Source organism: Protomyctophum parallelum, assembly GCF_964188405.1.
Source record: "Protomyctophum parallelum genome assembly, chromosome: 20".
Lineage (NCBI taxonomy): Eukaryota > Metazoa > Chordata > Actinopteri > Myctophiformes > Myctophidae > Protomyctophum > Protomyctophum parallelum.
Window position 1 is genome coordinate 30,501,017 of NC_139718.1, and position 21,051 is coordinate 30,522,067.

Below are 21,051 nucleotides of genomic sequence, written 5' to 3' on the forward strand. Positions count from 1 at the left end.
CAAAGATTCCTTTTAAGGCAAACATGTCCACCGTAAGATGAACCTAAGTAGGCTAGAATGGGGTTGCTAGGTGTAAGTATGTAGGACTAGTAGCATGCCAAATTTGTGCTATTGCCATAGAGAATGCATTGGGCGTTTAAGTTAAATAACTCATAAACTACAAAACATTTCAAAATAAAAAAGTTACAGCATGTGTCTCCACAGTAAGCTGAATCATAAAAAGTGTGAATGGAGTTTCTAGGTGAAAGTGACTTTTGACGTGCCTATAGAGCTGCCATTGAGCCCCATGTTAAATGTCTCAAATTTGAAAGCACTATATTTCTAAAACTATTAAACATTTCAAAGATTCCTTTTAAGGCAAACATGTCCACCGTAAGATGAACCTAAGTAGGCTAGAATGGGGTTGCTAGGTGTAAGTATGTAGGACTAGTAGCATGCCAAAGTTTGTGCTATTGCCATAGAGAATGCATTGGGCGTTTAAGTTAAATAACTCATAAACTACAAAACATAAAAATAAAAAAAAGTTCCAGCATGTGTCTCCACAGTAAGCTGAATAATAAAAAGTGTGAATGGAGTTTCTAGGTGAAAGTGACTTTTGACGTGCCTATAGAGCTGCCATTGAGCCCCATGTTAAATGTCTCAAATTTGAAAGCACTATATTTCTAAAACTATGAAACATTTCAAAGATTCCTTTTCAGGCAAACATGTCCACCGTAAGATGAACCTAAGTAGGCTAGAATGGGGTTGCTAGGTGTAAGTATGTAGGACTATTAGCATGCCAAATGTTGTGCTATTGCCATAGAGAATGCATTGGGCGTTTAAGTTAAATAACTCATAAACTACAAAACATAAAAATAAAAAAAAGTTCCAGCATGTGTCTCCACAGTAAGCTGAATCATAAAAAGTGTGAATGGAGTTTCTAGGTGAAAGTGACTTTTGACGTGCCTATAGAGCTGCCATTGAGCCCCATGTTAAATGTCTCAAATTTGAAAGCACTATATTTCTAAAACTATGAAACATTTCAAAGTTTCCTTTTCAGGCAAACATGTCCACCGTAAGATGAACCTAAGTAGGCTAGAATGGGGTTGCTAGGTGTAAGTATGTAGGACTAGTAGCATGCCAAAGTTTGTGCTATTGCCATAGAGAATGCATTGGGCGTTTAAGTTAAATAACTCATAAACTACAAAACATAAAAATAAAAAAAAGTTCCAGCATGTGTCTCCACAGTAAGCTGAATCATAAAAAGTGTGAATGGAGTGTCTAGGTGAAAGTGACTTTTGACGTGCCTATAGAGCTGCCATTGAGCCCCATGTTAAATGTCTCAAATTTGAAAGCACTATATTTCTAAAACTATGAAACATTTCAAAGATTCCTTTTCAGGCAAACATGTCCACCGTAAGATGAACCTAAGTAGGCTAGAATGGGGTTGCTAGGTGTAAGTATGTAGGACTATTAGCATGCCAAATTTTGTGCTATTGCCATAGAGAATGCATTGGGCGTTTAAGTTAAATAACTCATAAACTACAAAACATAAAAATAAAAAAAAGTTCCAGCATGTGTCTCCACAGTAAGCTGAATAATAAAAAGTGTGAATGGAGTTTCTAGGTGAAAGTGACTTTTGACGTGCCTATAGAGCTGCCATTGAGCCCCATGTTAAATGTCTCAAATTTGAAAGCACTATATTTCTAAAACTATGAAACATTTCAAAGTTTCCTTTTCAGGCAAACATGTCCACCGTAAGATGAACCTAAGTAGGCTAGAATGGGGTTGCTAGGTGTAAGTATGTAGGACTAGTAGCATGCCAAAGTTTGTGCTATTGCCATAGAGAATGCATTGGGCGTTTAAGTTAAATAACTCATAAACTACAAAACATAAATATAAAAAAAAGTTCCAGCATGTGTCTCCACAGTAAGCTGAATAATAAAAAGTGTGAATGGAGTTTCTAGGTGAAAGTGACTTTTGACGTGCCTATAGAGCTGCCATTGAGCCCCATGTTAAATGTCTCAAATTTGAAAGCACTATATTTCTAAAACTATGACACATTTCAAAGATTCCTTTTCAGGCAAACATGTCCACCGTAAGATGAACCTAAGTAGGCTAGAATGGGGTTGCTAGGTGTAAGTATGTAGGACTAGTAGCATGCCAAAGTTTGTGCTATTGCCATAGAGAATGCATTGTGTTGCGGAGGATGAGAGGAATGCTCTCATCCTCCGCAACACCCATTCTCATACACCGCTATACACCGCAAGGATATGGGCTATAGCCCATATCGTACGGCATACTATACTGTAGCACGCCGTTTTTCATCATTTTTGAGGATTTGGAAAAAATTAAAAAACACGATGGGTTATAGCCCATTGTTTTTTTTAATTTTTGAAAAAAATAATATCCTCGTTTTTCATCATTTTGGACCATGGGCTATAGCCCATATCGTACGACATACTATAGCACGCCGTTTTTCATCATTTTTGAGGATTTGAAAAAAATGAAAAAAAAATGAAAAAAACATGGGTTATAGCCCATCGTTTTTTGAAATTTTGAAAAAAAAATTAACCTAGTTTTTCATCATTTTTTAACATGGGCTATAGCCCATACCGTACGGCATACTATAGCACACCGTTTTTCATCATTTTTGAGGTTTTGAAAAAAAAAAAAAAAAAAAAAACATGGGTTATAGCCCATCGTTTTTTGAAATTTTGGAAAAAAAATGAAAAACTCGTTTTTCATCATTTTTGAACATGGGCTATAGCCCATACCGTACGGCATACTATAGCACGCCGTTTTTCATCATTTTTGAGGTTTTGAAAACAAAAAACAAAAAAAAAAACATGGGTTATAGCCCATCGTTTTTTGAGATTTTGATATATTTTTTTAACCTCGTTTTTCATCATTTTTGAACATGGGCTATAGCCCCTACCGTACGGTATACTATAGCACGCTGTTTTTCATCATTTTTGAGGATAAAAAAAAAAAAAAAAAACATGGGTTATAGCCCATCGTTTTTTGAAATTTTGATATATTTTTTTAACCTCGTTTTTCATCATTTTTGAACATGGGCTATAGCCCCTACCGTACGGCATACTATAGCACGCCGTTTTTCATAATTTTTGAGGTTTAAAAAAAAAAAAAAAAAAAAAAAACATGGGTTATAGCCCATCGTTTTTTAAAATGTTGATATTTTTTTTAACCTCGTTTTTCATCGTTTTTGAACATGGGCTATAGCCCATACCGTACGGCATACTATAGCACGCCGTTTTTCATCATTTTTGAGGTTTTGAAAAAAATGAAAAAAAATGAAAAAAACATGGGTTATAGCCCATCGTTAAAACACTAACACTAACATCAAATAGGACAAAAAAGCTGTGTTGTAGTAATCAGCAGTTAGCTCAGTGTGATGAGTGGCTGTGCTTGTGATCCACAGGTCCAGGGTTCAAATCCCACATTAGTCATGTGGCTCTGTGACACTTTTCTTTTCACAGGCAGGGGGAGAGTAGGCGAGGGTGGGGTAAGGCCATTGAGCCCCATTATAAAGGTCTCAAATTTGAAAGCTATATATTTCTAAAACTATGAAACATTTCAAAGATTCCTTTTCAGGCAAACATGTCCACCGTAAGATGAACCTAAGTAGGCTAGAATGGTAATGGTGTAAGTATGTAGGACTAATAGCATGCCAAATTTGTGCTATTGCCATAGAGAATGCATTGGGCGTTTAAGTTAAATAACTCATAAACTACAAAACATTTCAAAATAAAAAAGTTACAGCATGTGTCTCCACAGTAAGCTGAATCATAAAAAGTGTGAATGGAGTTTCTAGGTGAAAGTGACTTTTGACGTGCCTATAGAGCTGCCATTGAGCCCCATCTTAAATGTCTCAAATTTGAAAGCACTATATTTCTAAAACTATTAAACATTTCAAAGATTCCTTTTAAGGCAAACATGTCCACCGTAAGATGAACCTAAGTAGGCTAGAATGGGGTTGCTAGGTGTAAGTATGTAGAACTAGTAGCATGCCAAAGTTTGTGCTATTGCCATAGAGAATGCATTGGGCGTTTAAGTTAAATAACTCATAAACTACAAAACATAAAAATAAAAAAAAGTTCCAGCATGTGTCTCCACAGTAAGCTGAATAATAAAAAGTGTGAATGGAGTTTCTAGGTGAAAGTGACTTTTGACGTGCCTATAGAGCTGCCATTGAGCCCCATGTTAAATGTCTCAAATTTGAAAGCACTATATTTCTAAAACTATGAAACATTTCAAAGATTCCTTTTCAGGCAAACATGTCCACCGTAAGATGAACCTAAGTAGGCTAGAATGGGGTTGCTAGGTGTAAGTATGTAGGACTATTAGCATGCCAAATGTTGTGCTATTGCCATAGAGAATGCATTGGGCGTTTAAGTTAAATAACTCATAAACTACAAAACATAAAAATAAAAAAAAGTTCCAGCATGTGTCTCCACAGTAAGCTGAATAATAAAAAGTGTGAATGGAGTTTCTAGGCGAAAGTGACTTTTGACGTGCCTATAGAGCTGCCATTGAGCCCCATGTTAAATGTCTCAAATTTGAAAGCACTATATTTCTAAAACTATGAAACATTTCAAAGTTTCCTTTTCAGGCAAACATGTCCACCGTAAGATGAACCTAAGTAGGCTAGAATGGGGTTGCTAGGTGTAAGTATGTAGGACTAGTAGCATGCCAAAGTTTGTGCTATTGCCATAGAGAATGCATTGGGCGTTTAAGTTAAATAACTCATAAACTACAAAACATAAAAATAAAAAAAAGTTCCAGCATGTGTCTCCACAGTAAGTTGAATAATAAAAAGTGTGAATGGAGTTTCTAGGTGAAAGTGACTTTTGACGTGCCTATAGAGCTGCCATTGAGCCCCATGTTAAATGTCTCAAATTTGAAAGCACTATATTTCTAAAACTATGACACATTTCAAAGATTCCTTTTCAGGCAAACATGTCCACCGTAAGATGAACCTAAGTAGGCTAGAATGGGGTTGCTAGGTGTAAGTATGTAGGACTAGTAGCATGCCAAAGTTTGTGCTATTGCCATAGAGAATGCATTGTGTTGCGGAGGATGAGAGGAATGCTCTCATCCTCCGCAACACCCATTCTCATACACCGCTATATACCGCAAGGATATGGGCTATAGCCCATATCGTACGGCATACTATACTGTAGCACGCCGTTTTTCATCATTTTTGAGGATTTGGAAAAAATTAAAAAACACGATGGGTTATAGCCCATTGTTTTTTTTAATTTTTGAAAAAAATAATATCCTCGTTTTTCATCATTTTGGACCATGGGCTATAGCCCATATCGTACGACATACTATAGCACGCCGTTTTTCATCATTTTTGAGGATTTGAAAAAAATGGAAAAAAAAATGAAAAAAACATGGGTTATAGCCCATCGTTTTTTGAAAATTTGAAAAAAAAATTAACCTAGTTTTTCATCATTTTTTAACATGGGCTATAGCCCATACCGTACGGCATACTATAGCACGCCGTTTTTCATCATTTTTGAGGTTTTGAAAAAAAAGAAAAAAAAAAAAACATGGGTTATAGCCCATCGTTTTTTGAAATTTTGGAAAAAAAAAGAAAAACTCGTTTTTCATCATTTTTGAACATGGGCTATAGCCCATACCGTACGGCATACTATAGCACGCCGTTTTTCATCATTTTTGAGGTTTAAAAAAAAAAAAAAAACAAAAAAAAACATGGGTTATAGCCCATCGTTTTTTGAAATTTTGATACATTTTTTAACCTCGTTTTTCATCATTTTTGAACATGGGCTATAGCCCCTACCGTACGGTATACTATAGCACGCTGTTTTTCATCATTTTTGAGGATTAAAAAAAAACAAAAAAAACATGGGTTATAGCCCATCGTTTTTTGAAATTTTGATATATATTTTTAACCTCGTTTTTCATCATTTTTGAACATGGGCTATAGCCCCTACCGTACGGCATACTATAGCACGCCGTTTTTCATAATTTTTGAGGTTTAAAAAAAAAAAAAAAAAAAAAAAACATGGGTTATAGCCCATCGTTTTTTTAAATGTTGATATTTTTTTTAACCTCGTTTTTCATCGTTTTTGAACATGGGCTATAGCCCATACCGTACGGCATACTATAGCACGCCGTTTTTCATCATTTTTGAGGTTTTGAAAAAAATGAAAAAAACATGGGTTATAGCCCATCGTTTTTTGAAATTTTGAAAAAAAATTAACCTAGTTTTTCATCATTTTTTAACATGGGCTATAGCCCATACCGTACGGCATACTATAGCACGCCGTTTTTCATCATTTTTGAGGTTTTGAAAAAAAAACAAAACAAAAAAAAACATGGGTTATAGCCCATCGTTTTTTGAAATTTTGATATATTTTTTTAACCTCGTTTTTCATCATTTTTGAACATGGGCTATAGCCCCTACCGTACGGTATACTATAGCACGCTGTTTTTCATCATTTTTGAGGATTAAAAAAAAAAAAAAAAAAAAAAAAAACATGGGTTATAGCCCATCGTTTTTTGAAATTTTGATATATTTTTTTAACCTTGTCTTTCATCATTTTTGAACATGGGCTATAGCCCATACCGTACGGCATACTATAGCACGCCGTTTTTCATAATTTTTGAGGTTTAAAAAAAAAAAAAAAAAAAAAAAACATGGGTTATAGCCCATCGTTTTTTAAAATGTTGATATTTTTTTTAACCTCGTTTTTCATCGTTTTTGAACATGGGCTATAGCCCATACCGTACGGCATACTATAGCACGCCGTTTTTCATCATTTTTGAGGTTTTGAAAAAAATGAAAAAAAATGAAAAAAACATGGGTTATAGCCCATCGTTAAAACACTAACATCAAATAGGACAGAAAAGCTGTGTTGTAGTAATCAGCAGTTAGCTCAGTGTGATGAGTGGCAGTGCTTGTGATCCACAGGTCCAGGGTTCAAATCCCACATTAGTCATGTGGCTCTGTGACACTTTTCTTTTCACAGGCAGGGGGAGAGTAGGCGAGGGTGGGGTAAGGCCATTGAGCCCCATTATAAAGGTCTCAAATTTGAAAGCTATATATTTCTAAAACTATGAAACATTTCAAAGATTCCTTTTCAGGCAAACATGTCCACGTAAGATGAACCTAAGTAGGCTAGAATGGTAATGGTGTAAGTATGTAGGACTAATAGCATGCCAAATTTGTGCTATTGCCATAGAGAATGCATTGGGCGTTTAAGTTAAATAACTCATAAACTACAAAACATTTCAAAATAAAAAAGTTACAGCATGTGTCTCCACAGTAAGCTGAATCATAAAAAGTGTGAATGGAGTTTCTAGGTGAAAGTGACTTTTGACGTGCCTATAGAGCTTCCATTGAGCCCCATGTTAAATGTCTCAAATTTGAAAGCACTATATTTCTAAAACTATTAAACATTTCAAAGATTCCTTTTAAGGCAAACATGTCCACCGTAAGATGAACCTAAGTAGGCTAGAATGGGGTTGCTAGGTGTAAGTATGTAGGACTAGTAGCATGCCAAAGTTTGTGCTATTGCCATAGAGAATGCATTGGGCGTTTAAGTTAAATAACTCATAAACTACAAAACATAAAAATAAAAAAAAGTTCCAGCATGTGTCTCCACAGTAAGCTGAATAATAAAAAGTGTGAATGGAGTTTCTAGGTGAAAGTGACTTTTGACGTGCCTATAGAGCTGCCATTGAGCCCCATGTTAAATGTCTCAAATTTGAAAGCACTATATTTCTAAAACTATGAAACATTTCAAAGATTACTTTTCAGGCAAACATGTCCACCGTAAGATGAACCTAAGTAGGCTAGAATGGGGTTGCTAGGTGTAAGTATGTAGGACTATTAGCATGCCAAATGTTGTGCTATTGCCATAGAGAATGCATTGGGCGTTTAAGTTAAATAACTCATAAACTACAAAACATAAAAATAAAAAAAAGTTCCAGCATGTGTCTCCACAGTAAGCTGAATCATAAAAAGTGTGAATGGAGTTTCTAGGTGAAAGTGACTTTTGACGTGCCTATAGAGCTGCCATTGAGCCCCATGTTAAATGTCTCAAATTTGAAAGCACTATATTTCTAAAACTATTAAACATTTCAAAGATTCCTTTTAAGGCAAACATGTCCACCGTAAGATGAACCTAAGTAGGCTAGAATGGGGTTGCTAGGTGTAAGTATGTAGGACTAGTAGCATGCCAAAGTTTGTGCTATTGCCATAGAGAATGCATTGGGCGTTTAAGTTAAATAACTCATAAACTACAAAACATAAAAATAAAAAAAAGTTCCAGCATGTGTCTCCACAGTAAGCTGAATAATAAAAAGTGTGAATGGAGTTTCTAGGTGAAAGTGACTTTTGACGTGCCTATAGAGCTGCCATTGAGCCCCATGTTAAATGTCTCAAATTTGAAAGCACTATATTTCTAAAACTATGAAACATTTCAAAGATTCCTTTTCAGGCAAACATGTCCACCGTAAGATGAACCTAAGTAGGCTAGAATGGGGTTGCTAGGTGTAAGTATGTAGGACTATTAGCATGCCAAATTTTGTGCTATTGCCATAGAGAATGCATTGGGCGTTTAAGTTAAATAACTCATAAACTACAAAACATAAAAATAAAAAAAAGTTCCAGCATGTGTCTCCACAGTAAGCTGAATAATAAAAAGTGTGAATGGAGTTTCTAGGTGAAAGTGACTTTTGACGTGCCTATAGAGCTGCCATTGAGCCCCATGTTAAATGTCTCAAATTTGAAAGCACTATATTTCTAAAACTATGAAACATTTCAAAGTTTCCTTTTCAGGCAAACATGTCCACCGTAAGATGAACCTAAGTAGGCTAGAATGGGGTTGCTAGGTGTAAGTATGTAGGACTAGTAGCATGCCAAAGTTTGTGCTATTGCCATAGAGAATGCATTGTGTTGCGGAGGATGAGAGGAATGCTCTCATCCTCCGCAACACCCATTCTCATACACCGCTATACACCGCAAGGATATGGGCTATAGCCCATATCGTACGGCATACTATACTGTAGCACGCCGTTTTTCATCATTTTTGAGGATTTGGAAAAAATTAAAAAACACGATGGGTTATAGCCCATTGTTTTTTTTTATTTTTGAAAAAAATAATATCCTCGTTTTTCATCATTTTGGACCATGGGCTATAGCCCATATCGTACGACATACTATAGCACGCCGTTTTTCATCATTTTTGAGGATTTGAAAAAAATGAAAAAAAAATGAAAAAAACATGGGTTATAGCCCATCGTTTTTTGAAATTTTGAAAAAAAAATTAACCTAGTTTTTCATCATTTTTTAACATGGGCTATAGCCCATACCGTACGGCATACTATAGCACGCCGTTTTTCATCATTTTTGAGGTTTTGAAAAAAAAGAAAAAAAAAAAAACATGGGTTATAGCCCATCGTTTTTTGAAATTTTGGAAAAAAAAATGAAAAACTCGTTTTTCATCATTTTTGAACATGGGCTATAGCCCATACCGTACGGCATACTATAGCACGCCGTTTTTCATCATTTTTGAGGTTTTGAAAAAAAAAAAAAAAAAAAAAACATGGGTTATAGCCCATCGTTTTTTGAGATTTTGATATATTTGTTTAACCTCGTTTTTCATCATTTTTGAACATGGGCTATAGCCCCTACCGTACGGTATACTATAGCACGCTGTTTTTCATCATTTTTGAGGTTTAAAAAAACAAAAACAAAAAACAAACATGGGTTATAGCCCATCGTTTTTTAAAATGGCGATATTTTTTTTAACCTCGTTTTTCATCGTTTTTGAACATGGGCTATAGCCCATACCGTACGGCATACTATAGCACGCCGTTTTTCATCATTTTTGAGGTTTTGAAAAAAATGAAAAAAAATGAAAAAAACATGGGTTATAGCCCATCGTTAAAACACTAACACTAACATCAAATAGGACAAAAAAGCTGTGTTGTAGTAATCAGCAGTTAGCTCAGTGTGATGAGTGGCTGTGCTTGTGATCCACAGGTCCAGGGTTCAAATCCCACATTAGTCATGTGGCTCTGTGACACTTTTCTTTTCACAGGCAGGGGGAGAGTAGGCGAGGGTGGGGTAAGGCCATTGAGCCCCATTATAAAGGTCTCAAATTTGAAAGCTATATATTTCTAAAACTATGAAACATTTCAAAGATTCCTTTTCAGGCAAACATGTCCACCGTAAGATGAACCTAAGTAGGCTAGAATGGTAATGGTGTAAGTATGTAGGACTAATAGCATGCCAAATTTGTGCTATTGCCATAGAGAATGCATTGGGCGTTTAACACTACGAAGTCTGAAAAAAAATCACTACTACTCAGTCGGCTGGGGGTCAGGGGGACCGTGTTTTTGGTGCGATTTGATTGGCCACTCTCTCCCCCACACGTCCCTCTCCAGCTGGAGAAGACATTGTTCAAGCCTGCATCCCATTTCCAACGAATTAAATCATAATATGTTTCTTAACACATGTTTTCACTCCTAAAATGTATAAAACTAATAATACATGTGAAAAATATATATTTTGCCGTTGCCCGTTAGTACTATATTGCAACATAGCCATGGAAGAGTGTCACGTTGCTGCCTTTTGTTGTTATTTTTTTCCTTCCAAAAGAGCAAGATCACTTGTCTTTTCTTGTGTGTTATCGATGTAATTAATATATGTCACCCCACGCGATGTACAGACTGCTTGACTAGGCATGTAAACATGACATAATTGTATTAATGTTTAAGTGTAATGATGTTATTGACCGGATTGTCCGTAGTCCTCCAGCCGTTAGCTTACAGTTGCTAATATTATAAGCTAACAACATTACTAAAGCCAATGTATTGCATTAAATGCGGCCTGTCCGCGGTAAATTACTTATACAAGTGAGTCGCGTTATATTTACCTAAATTACCAGCCAAAGTACATTCCAAATAAACAATTATTAGCCACGTTATGTTGTTATATCAGTTTAATTAATAAAAAAACATCGTTCAGAATACGGCCGTTAGCACTGTGAATTCAACATCCGGTGAGGAGAGGATACGGTTCGTGTATGTGTTGTGTATGGAACTCAGCGCATACAGTGGCTTACCGGATGTAAGCCTTGCACACTAAATAGACACTAAATAGAAAGCCTGCAGCCTGGTGATACAAAAAATAAACTCCACACGTGAAATGCACTGCATGTTGAGGAGAAACACCAGCTCAGCTGCTGTTTATAAAACATCGTGCAGTTATTGAATTCATGAACATTTGCATGCTTCCCTGAGAGGGAGAGAGAGAGAAAAAGTTTACAGATAAAGAAGGACGGACAGAGGCTGAACACTTTTGACTGACAAAGAGCTGGCGATATTGAGCCTATATGCCAGAACAAATTAATCCACAGCAGCATGCCTACATAAGTTCCACGTCGCTTGCAGAAAGAACTGTTCTTTTGACTGACAAAACATTTAGCGGTTCGGGAGGTCTATCTGGTTGGAATTATTCAAACACTTTTTATTTTGTATCGCGCATCGGCAAGCGTTCTCGCTTCATGGAAAGTAAATGTCGGGTCGAGTCTAACCGAGCATTCAATAATAATAATAATAATAATAACAATGATAATAATCATTGTATTCATATTCCTATTATCTTATCAAAATAATAAACAAATTCCAAGTTAATTAACCAGCCAAACGTATATGATTTAATTCGTTGGACATGGAATGCAGGCTTGAACAACAACAATGCCGTCTCCAGCTGTCTTTTGTGTGTTCTTTTTTTTCCTCCACCCCTACCACCATAACTCGCTCATTTTTTGCTCATTTAAAAAAAATCAAAATACCATGTAAACTATGGAATTGGGGCTTTCATTTGGTATATAAATCGGTTGTGTAGGCGCTCTCTACGAAACGATATCAAGTGAAAAGTAAATGTCGGGGAATCACCATTAACACCATTATCAAGCAGCGCAAACAAAAGACGAGAGGGGGAGAAAGGGTGACGGCGGTCGATTGGGCCGATTATAGTCAGACTGAGTAAGAGATATATGCCTAAAATCATATTTACAAAATGTTTCAAATGGAAAAAAAAACAGAGATGATTTCAACCGAATATTTAGACAAAGTCATGCAAGGGGAACTTTCTCTGGACTCCATGGGCTAAGAAAATAAACGTTGAAATTTCAAATTCGGTCAGAACGGCTGCTCAGACTTCCTAGTGTTAAGTTAAATAACTCATAAACTACAAAACATTTCAAAATAAAAAAGTTACAGCATGTGTCTCCACAGTAAGCTGAATCATAAAAAGTGTGAATGGAGTTTCTAGGTGAAAGTGACTTTTGACGTGCCTATAGAGCTGCCATTGAGCCCCATGTTAAATGTCTCAAATTTGAAAGCACTATATTTCTAAAACTATTAAACATTTCAAAGATTCCTTTTAAGGCAAACATGTCCACCGTAAGATGAACCTAAGTAGGCTAGAATGGGGTTGCTAGGTGTAAGTATGTAGGACTAGTAGCATGCCAAAGTTTGTGCTATTGCCATAGAGAATGCATTGGGCGTTTAAGTTAAATAACTCATAAACTACAAAACATAAAAATAAAAAAAAGTTCCAGCATGTGTCTCCACAGTAAGCTGAATAATAAAAAGTGTGAATGGAGTTTCTAGGTGAAAGTGACTTTTGACGTGCCTATAGAGCTGCCATTGAGCCCCATGTTAAATGTCTCAAATTTGAAAGCACTATATTTCTAAAACTATGAAACATTTCAAAGATTCCTTTTCAGGCAAACATGTCCACCGTAAGATGAACCTAAGTAGGCTAGAATGGGGTTGCTAGGTGTAAGTATGTAGGACTATTAGCATGCCAAATTTTGTGCTATTGCCATAGAGAATGCATTGGGCGTTTAAGTTAAATAACTCATAAACTACAAAACATAAACATAAAAAAAAGTTCCAGCATGTGTCTCCACAGTAAGCTGAATAATAAAAAGTGTGAATGGAGTTTCTAGGTGAAAGTGACTTTTGACGTGCCTATAGAGCTGCCATTGAGCCCCATGTTAAATGTCTCAAATTTGAAAGCACTATATTTCTAAAACTATGAAACATTTCAAAGTTTCCTTTTCAGGCAAACATGTCCACCGTAAGATGAACCTAAGTAGGCTAGAATGGGGTTGCTAGGTGTAAGTATGTAGGACTAGTAGCATGCCAAAGTTTGTGCTATTGCCATAGAGAATGCATTGGGCGTTTAAGTTAAATAACTCATAAACTACAAAACATAAAAATAAAAAAAAGTTCCAGCATGTGTCTCCACAGTAAGCTGAATAATAAAAAGTGTGAATGGAGTTTCTAGGTGAAAGTGACTTTTGACGTGCCTATAGAGCTGCCATTGAGCCCCATGTTAAATGTCTCAAATTTGAAAGCACTATATTTCTAAAACTATGACACATTTCAAAGATTCCTTTTCAGGCAAACATGTCCACCGTAAGATGAACCTAAGTAGGCTAGAATGGGGTTGCTAGGTGTAAGTATGTAGGACTAGTAGCATGCCAAAGTTTGTGCTATTGCCATAGAGAATGCATTGTGTTGCGGAGGATGAGAGGAATGCTCTCATCCTCCGCAACACCCATTCTCATACACCGCTATACACCGCAAGGATATGGGCTATAGCCCATATCGTACGGCATACTATACTGTAGCACGCCGTTTTTCATCATTTTTGAGGATTTGGAAAAAATTAAAAAACACGATGGGTTATAGCCCATTGTTTTTTCTAATTTTTGAAAAAAATAATATCCTCGTTTTTCATCATTTTGGACCATGGGCTATAGCCCATATCGTACGACATACTATAGCACGCCGTTTTTCATCATTTTTGAGGATTTGAAAAAAATGAAAAAAAAATGAAAAAAACATGGGTTATAGCCCATCGTTTTTTGAAATTTTGAAAAAAAAATTAACCTAGTTTTTCATCATTTTTTAACATGGGCTATAGCCCATACCGTATGGCATACTATAGCACGCCGTTTTTCATCATTTTTGAGGTTTTGAAAAAAAGAAAAAAAAAAAAACATGGGTTATAGCCCATCGTTTTTTGAAATTTTGGAAAAAAAAAGAAAAACTCGTTTTTCATCATTTTTGAACATGGGCTATAGCCCATACCGTACGGCATACTATAGCACGCCGTTTTTCATCATTTTTGAGGTTTTGAAAAAAAAAAAAAAAAAAAAAAAACATGGGTTATAGCCCATCGTTTTTTGAAATTTTGATATATTTTTTTAACCTCGTTTTTCATCATTTTTGAACATGGGCTATAGCCCCTACCGTACGGTATACTATAGCACGCTGTTTTTCATCATTTTTGAGGATTAAAAAAAACAAAAAAAAACATGGGTTATAGCCCATCGTTTTTTGAAATTTTGATATATTTTTTTAACCTCGTTTTTCATCATTTTTGAACATGGGCTATAGCCCCTACCGTACGGCATACTATAGCACGCCGTTTTTCATAATTTTTGAGGTTTAAAAAAAAACAAAAACAAAAAAAACATGGGTTATAGCCCATCGTTTTTTTAAATGTTGATATTTTTTTTAACCTCGTTTTTCATCGTTTTTGAACATGGGCTATAGCCCATACCGTACGGCATACTATAGCACGCCGTTTTTCATCATTTTTGAGGTTTTGAAAAAAATGAAAAAAAATGAAAAAAACATGGGTTATAGCCCATCGTTTAAACACTAACACTAACATCAAATAGGACAAAAAAGCTGTGTTGTAGTAATCAGCAGTTAGCTCAGTGTGATGAGTGGCTGTGCTTGTGATCCACAGGTCCAGGGTTCAAATCCCACATTAGTCATGTGTCTCTGTGACACTTTTCTTTTCACAGGCAGGGGGAGAGTAGGCGAGGGTGGGGTAAGGCCATTGAGCCCCATTATAAAGGTCTCAAATTTGAAAGCTATATATTTCTAAAACTATGAAACATTTCAAAGATTCCTTTTCAGGCAAACATGTCCACCGTAAGATGAACCTAAGTAGGCTAGAATGGTAATGGTGTAAGTATGTAGGACTAATAGCATGCCAAATTTGTGCTATTGCCATAGAGAATGCATTGGGCGTTTAAGTTAAATAACTCATAAACTACAAAACATTTCAAAATAAAAAAGTTACAGCATGTGTCTCCACAGTAAGCTGAATCATAAAAAGTGTGAATGGAGTTTCTAGGTGAAAGTGACTTTTGACGTGCCTATAGAGCTGCCATTGAGCCCCATGTTAAATGTCTCAAATTTGAAAGCACTATATTTCTAAAACTATTAAACATTTCAAAGATTCCTTTTAAGGCAAACATGTCCACCGTAAGATGAACCTAAGTAGGCTAGAATGGGGTTGCTAGGTGTAAGTATGTAGGACTAGTAGCATGCCAAAGTTTGTGCTATTGCCATAGAGAATGCATTGGGGGTTTAAGTTAAATAACTCATAAACTACAAAACATAAAAATAAAAAAAAGTTCCAGCATGTGTCTCCACAGTAAGCTGAATAATAAAAAGTGTGAATGGAGTTTCTAGGTGAAAGTGACTTTTGACGTGCCTATAGAGCTGCCATTGAGCCCCATGTTAAATGTCTCAAATTTGAAAGCACTATATTTCTAAAACTATGAAACATTTCAAAGATTCCTTTTCAGGCAAACATGTCCACCGTAAGATGAACCTAAGTAGGCTAGAATGGGGTTGCTAGGTGTAAGTATGTAGGACTATTAGCATGCCAAATTTTGTGCTATTGCCATAGAGAATGCATTGGGCGTTTAAGTTAAATAACTCATAAACTACAAAACATAAAAATAAAAAAAAGTTCCAGCATGTGTCTCCACAGTAAGCTGAATAATAAAAAGTGTGAATGGAGTTTCTAGGTGAAAGTGACTTTTGACGTGCCTATAGAGCTGCCATTGAGCCCCATGTTAAATGTCTCAAATTTGAAAGCACTATATTTCTAAAACTATGAAACATTTCAAAGTTTCCTTTTCAGGCAAACATGTCCACCGTAAGATGAACCTAAGTAGGCTAGAATGGGGTTGCTAGGTGTAAGTATGTAGGACTAGTAGCATGCCAAAGTTTGTGCTATTGCCATAGAGAATGCATTGGGCGTTTAAGTTAAATAACTCATAAACTACAAAACATAAAAATAAAAAAAAGTTCCAGCATGTGTCTCCACAGTAAGCTGAATAATAAAAAGTGTGAATGGAGTTTCTAGGTGAAAGTGACTTTTGACGTGCCTATAGAGCTGCCATTGAGCCCCATGTTAAATGTCTCAAATTTGAAAGCACTATATTTCTAAAACTATGAAACATTTCAAAGATTCCTTTTCAGGCAAACATGTCCACCGTAAGATGAACCTAAGTAGGCTAGAATGGGGTTGCTAGGTGTAAGTATGTAGGACTATTAGCATGCCAAATTTGTGCTATTGCCATAGAGAATGCATTGGGCGTTTAAGTTAAATAACTCATAAACTACAAAACATAAAAATAAAAAAAAGTTCCAGCATGTGTCTCCACAGTAAGCTGAATAATAAAAAGTGTGAATGGAGTTTCTAGGTGAAAGTGACTTTTGACGTGCCTATAGAGCTGCCATTGAGCCCCATGTTAAATGTCTCAAATTTGAAAGCACTATATTTCTAAAACTATGAAACATTTCAAAGTTTCCTTTTCAGGCAAACATGTCCACCGTAAGATGAACCTAAGTAGGCTAGAATGGGGTTGCTAGGTGTAAGTATGTAGGACTAGTAGCATGCCAAAGTTTGTGCTATTGCCATAGAGAATGCATTGGGCGTTTAAGTTAAATAACTCATAAACTACAAAACATAAAAATAAAAAAAAGTTCCAGCATGTGTCTCCACAGTAAGCTGAATAATAAAAAGTGTGAATGGAGTTTCTAGGTGAAAGTGACTTTTGACGTGCCTATAGAGCTGCCATTGAGCCCCATGTTAAATGTCTCAAATTTGAAAGCACTATATTTCTAAAACTATGACACATTTCAAAGATTCCTTTTCAGGCAAACATGTCCACCGTAAGATGAACCTAAGTAGGCTAGAATGGGGTTGCTAGGTGTAAGTATGTAGGACTAGTAGCATGCCAAAGTTTGTGCTATTGCCATAGAGAATGCATTGTGTTGCGGAGGATGAGAGGAATGCTCTCATCCTCCGCAACACCCATTCTCATACACCGCTATACACCGCAAGGATTTGGGCTATAGCCCATATCGTACGGCATACTATACTGTAGCACGCCGTTTTTCATCATTTTTGAGGATTTGGAAAAAATTAAAAAACACGATGGGTTATAGCCCATTGTTTTTTTTAATTTTTGAAAAAAATAATATCCTCGTTTTTCATCATTTTGGACCATGGGCTATAGCCCATATCGTACGACATACTATAGCACGCCGTTTTTCATCATTTTTGAGGATTTGAAAAAAATGAAAAAAAAAATGAAAAAAACATGGGTTATAGCCCATCGTTTTTTGAAATTTTGAAAAAAAAATTAACCTAGTTTTTCATCATTTTTTAACATGGGCTATAGCCCATACCGTACGGCATACTATAGCACGCCGTTTTTCATCATTTTTGAGGTTTTGAAAAAAACAAAACAAAAAAAACATGGGTTATAGCCCATCGTTTTTTGAAATTTTGGAAAAAAAAAGAAAAACTCGTTTTTCATCATTTTTGAACATGGGCTATAGCCCATACCGTACGGCATACTATAGCACGCCGTTTTTCATCATTTTAGAGGTTTTGAAAAAAAAAAAAAAAAAAAAAAAAACATGGGTTATAGCCCATCGTTTTTTGAAATTTTGATATATTTTTTTAACCTCGTATTTCATCATTTTTTAACATGGGCTATAGCCCCTACCATACGGCATACTATAGCACGCCGTTTTTCATAATTTTTGAGGTTAAAAAAAAAAAAAAAAAAAAAAAACATGGGTTATAGCCCATCGTTTTTTAAAATGTTGATATTTTTTTTAACCTCGTTTTTCATCGTTTTTGAACATGGGCTATAGCCCATACCGTACGGCATACTATAGCACGCCGTTTTTCATAATTTTTGAGGTTTAAAAAAAACAAAAAAAACATGGGTTATAGCCCATCGTTAAAACACTAACACTAACATCAAATAGGACAGAAAAGCTGTGTTGTAGTAATCAGCAGTTAGCTCAGTGTGATGAGTGGCTGTGCTTGTGATCCACAGGTCCAGGGTTCAAATCCCACATTAGTCATGTGTCTCTGTGACACTTTTCTTTTCACAGGCAGGGGGAGAGTAGGCGAGGGTGGGGTAAGGCCATTGAGCCCCATTATAAAGGTCTCAAATTTGAAAGCTATATATTTCTAAAACTATGAAACATTTCAAAGATTCCTTTTCAGGCAAACATGTCCACCGTAAGATGAACCTAAGTAGGCTAGAATGGTAATGGTGTAAGTATGTAGGACTAATAGCATGCCAAATTTGTGCTATTGCCATAGAGAATGCATTGGGCGTTTAAGTTAAATAACTCATAAACTACAAAACATTTCAAAATAAAAAAGTTACAGCATGTGTCTCCACAGTAAGCTGAATCATAAAAAGTGTGAATGGAGTTTCTAGGTGAAAGTGACTTTTGACGTGCCTATAGAGCTGCCATTGAGCCCCATGTTAAATGTCTCAAATTTGAAAGCACTATATTTCTAAAACTATTAAACATTTCAAAGATTCCTTTTAAGGCAAACATGTCCACCGTAAGATGAACCTAAGTAGGCTAGAATGGGGTTGCTAGGTGTAAGTATGTAGGACTAGTAGCATGCCAAAGTTTGTGCTATTGCCATAGAGAATGCATTGGGGGTTTAAGTTAAATAACTCATAAACTACAAAACATAAAAATAAAAAAACGTTCCAGCATGTGTCTCCACAGTAAGCTGAATAATAAAAAGTGTGAATGGAGTTTCTAGGTGAAAGTGACTTTTGACGTGCCTATAGAGCTGCCATTGAGCCCCATGTTAAATGTCTCAAATTTGAAAGCACTATATTTCTAAAACTATGAAACATTTCAAAGATTCCTTTTCAGGCAAACATGTCCACCGTAAGATGAACCTAAGTAGGCTAGAATGGGGTTGCTAGGTGTAAGTATGTAGGACTATTAGCATGCCAAATTTTGTGCTATTGCCATAGAGAATGCATTGGGCGTTTAAGTTAAATAACTCATAAACTACAAAACATAAAAATAAAAAAAAGTTCCAGCATTTGTCTCCTCAGTAAGCTGAATAATAAAAAGTGTGAATGGAGTTTCTAGGTGAAAGTGACTTTTGACGTGCCTATAGAGCTGCCATTGAGCCCCATGTTAAATGTCTCAAATTTGAAAGCACTATATTTCTAAAACTATGAAACATTTCAAAGTTTCCTTTTCAGGCAAACATGTCCACCGTAAGATGAACCTAAGTAGGCTAGAATGGGGTTGCTAGGTGTAAGTATGTAGGACTAGTAGCATGCCAAAGTTTGTGCTATTGCCATAGAGAATGCATTGTGTTGCGGAGGATGAGAGGAATGCTCTCATCCTCCGCAACACCCATTCTCATACACCGCTATACACCGCAAGGATTTGGGCTATAGCCCATATCGTACGGCATACTATACTGTAGCACGCCGTTTTTCATCATTTTTGAGGATTTGGAAAAAATTAAAAAACACGATGGGTTATAGCCCATTGTTTTTTTTCATTTTTGAAAAAAATAATATCCTCGTTTTTCATCATTTTGGACCATGGGCTATAGCCCATATCGTACGACATACTATAGCACGCCGTTTTTCATCATTTTTGAGGATTTGAAAAAAATGGAAAAAAAAATGAAAAAACATGGGTTATAGCCCATCGTTTTTTGAAATTTTGAAAAAAAAATTAACCTAGTTTTTCATCATTTTTTAACATGGGCTATAGCCCATACCGTACGGCATACTATAGCACGCCGTTTTTCATCATTTTTGAGGTTTTGAAAAAAACAAAACAAAAAAAACATGGGTTATAGCCCATCGTTTTTTGAAATTTTGGAAAAAAAAAGAAAAACTCGTTTTTCATCATTTTTGAACATGGGCTATAGCCCATACCGTACGGCATACTATAGCACGCCGTTTTTCATCATTTTAGAGGTTTTGAAAAAAAAAAAAAAAAAAAAAAAAAACATGGGTTATAGCCCATCGTTTTTTGAAATTTTGATATATTTTTTTAACCTCGTTTTTCATCATTTTTGAACATGGGCTATAGCCCCTACCGTACGGCATACTATAGCACGCCGTTTTTCATAATTTTTGAGGTTTAAAAAAAAAAAAAAAAAAAAAAAAAAACATGGGTTATAGCCCATCGTTTTTTAAAATGTTGATATTTTTTTTAACCTCGTTTTTCATCGTTTTTGAACATGGGCTATAGCCCATACCGTACGGCATACTATAGCACGCCGTTTTTCATAATTTTTGAGGTTTAAAAAAAACAAAAAAAACATGGGTTATAGCCCATCGTTAAAACACTAACACTAACATCAAATAGGACAGAAAAGCTGTGTTGTAGTAATCAGCAGTTAGCTCAGTGTGATGAGTGGCTGTGCTTGTGATCCACAGGTCCAGGGTTCAAATCCCACATTAGTCATGTGTCTCTGTGACACTTTTCTTTTCACAGGCAGGGGGAGAGTAGGCGAGGGTGGGGTAAGGCCATTGAGCCCCATTATAAAGGTCTCAAATTTGAAAGCTATATATTTCTAAAACTATGAAACATTTCAAAGATTCCTTTTCAGGCAAACATGTCCACCGTAAGATGAACCTAAGTAGGCTAGAATGGTAATGGTGTAAGTATGTAGGACTAATAGCATGCCAAATTTGTGCTATTGCCATAGAGAATGCATTGGGCGTTTAAGTTAAATAACTCATAAACTACAAAACATTTCAAAATAAAAAAGTTACAGCATGTGTCTCCACAGTAAGCTGAATCATAAAAAGTGTGAATGGAGTTTCTAGGTGAAAGTGACTTTTGACGTGCCTATAGAGCTGCCATTGA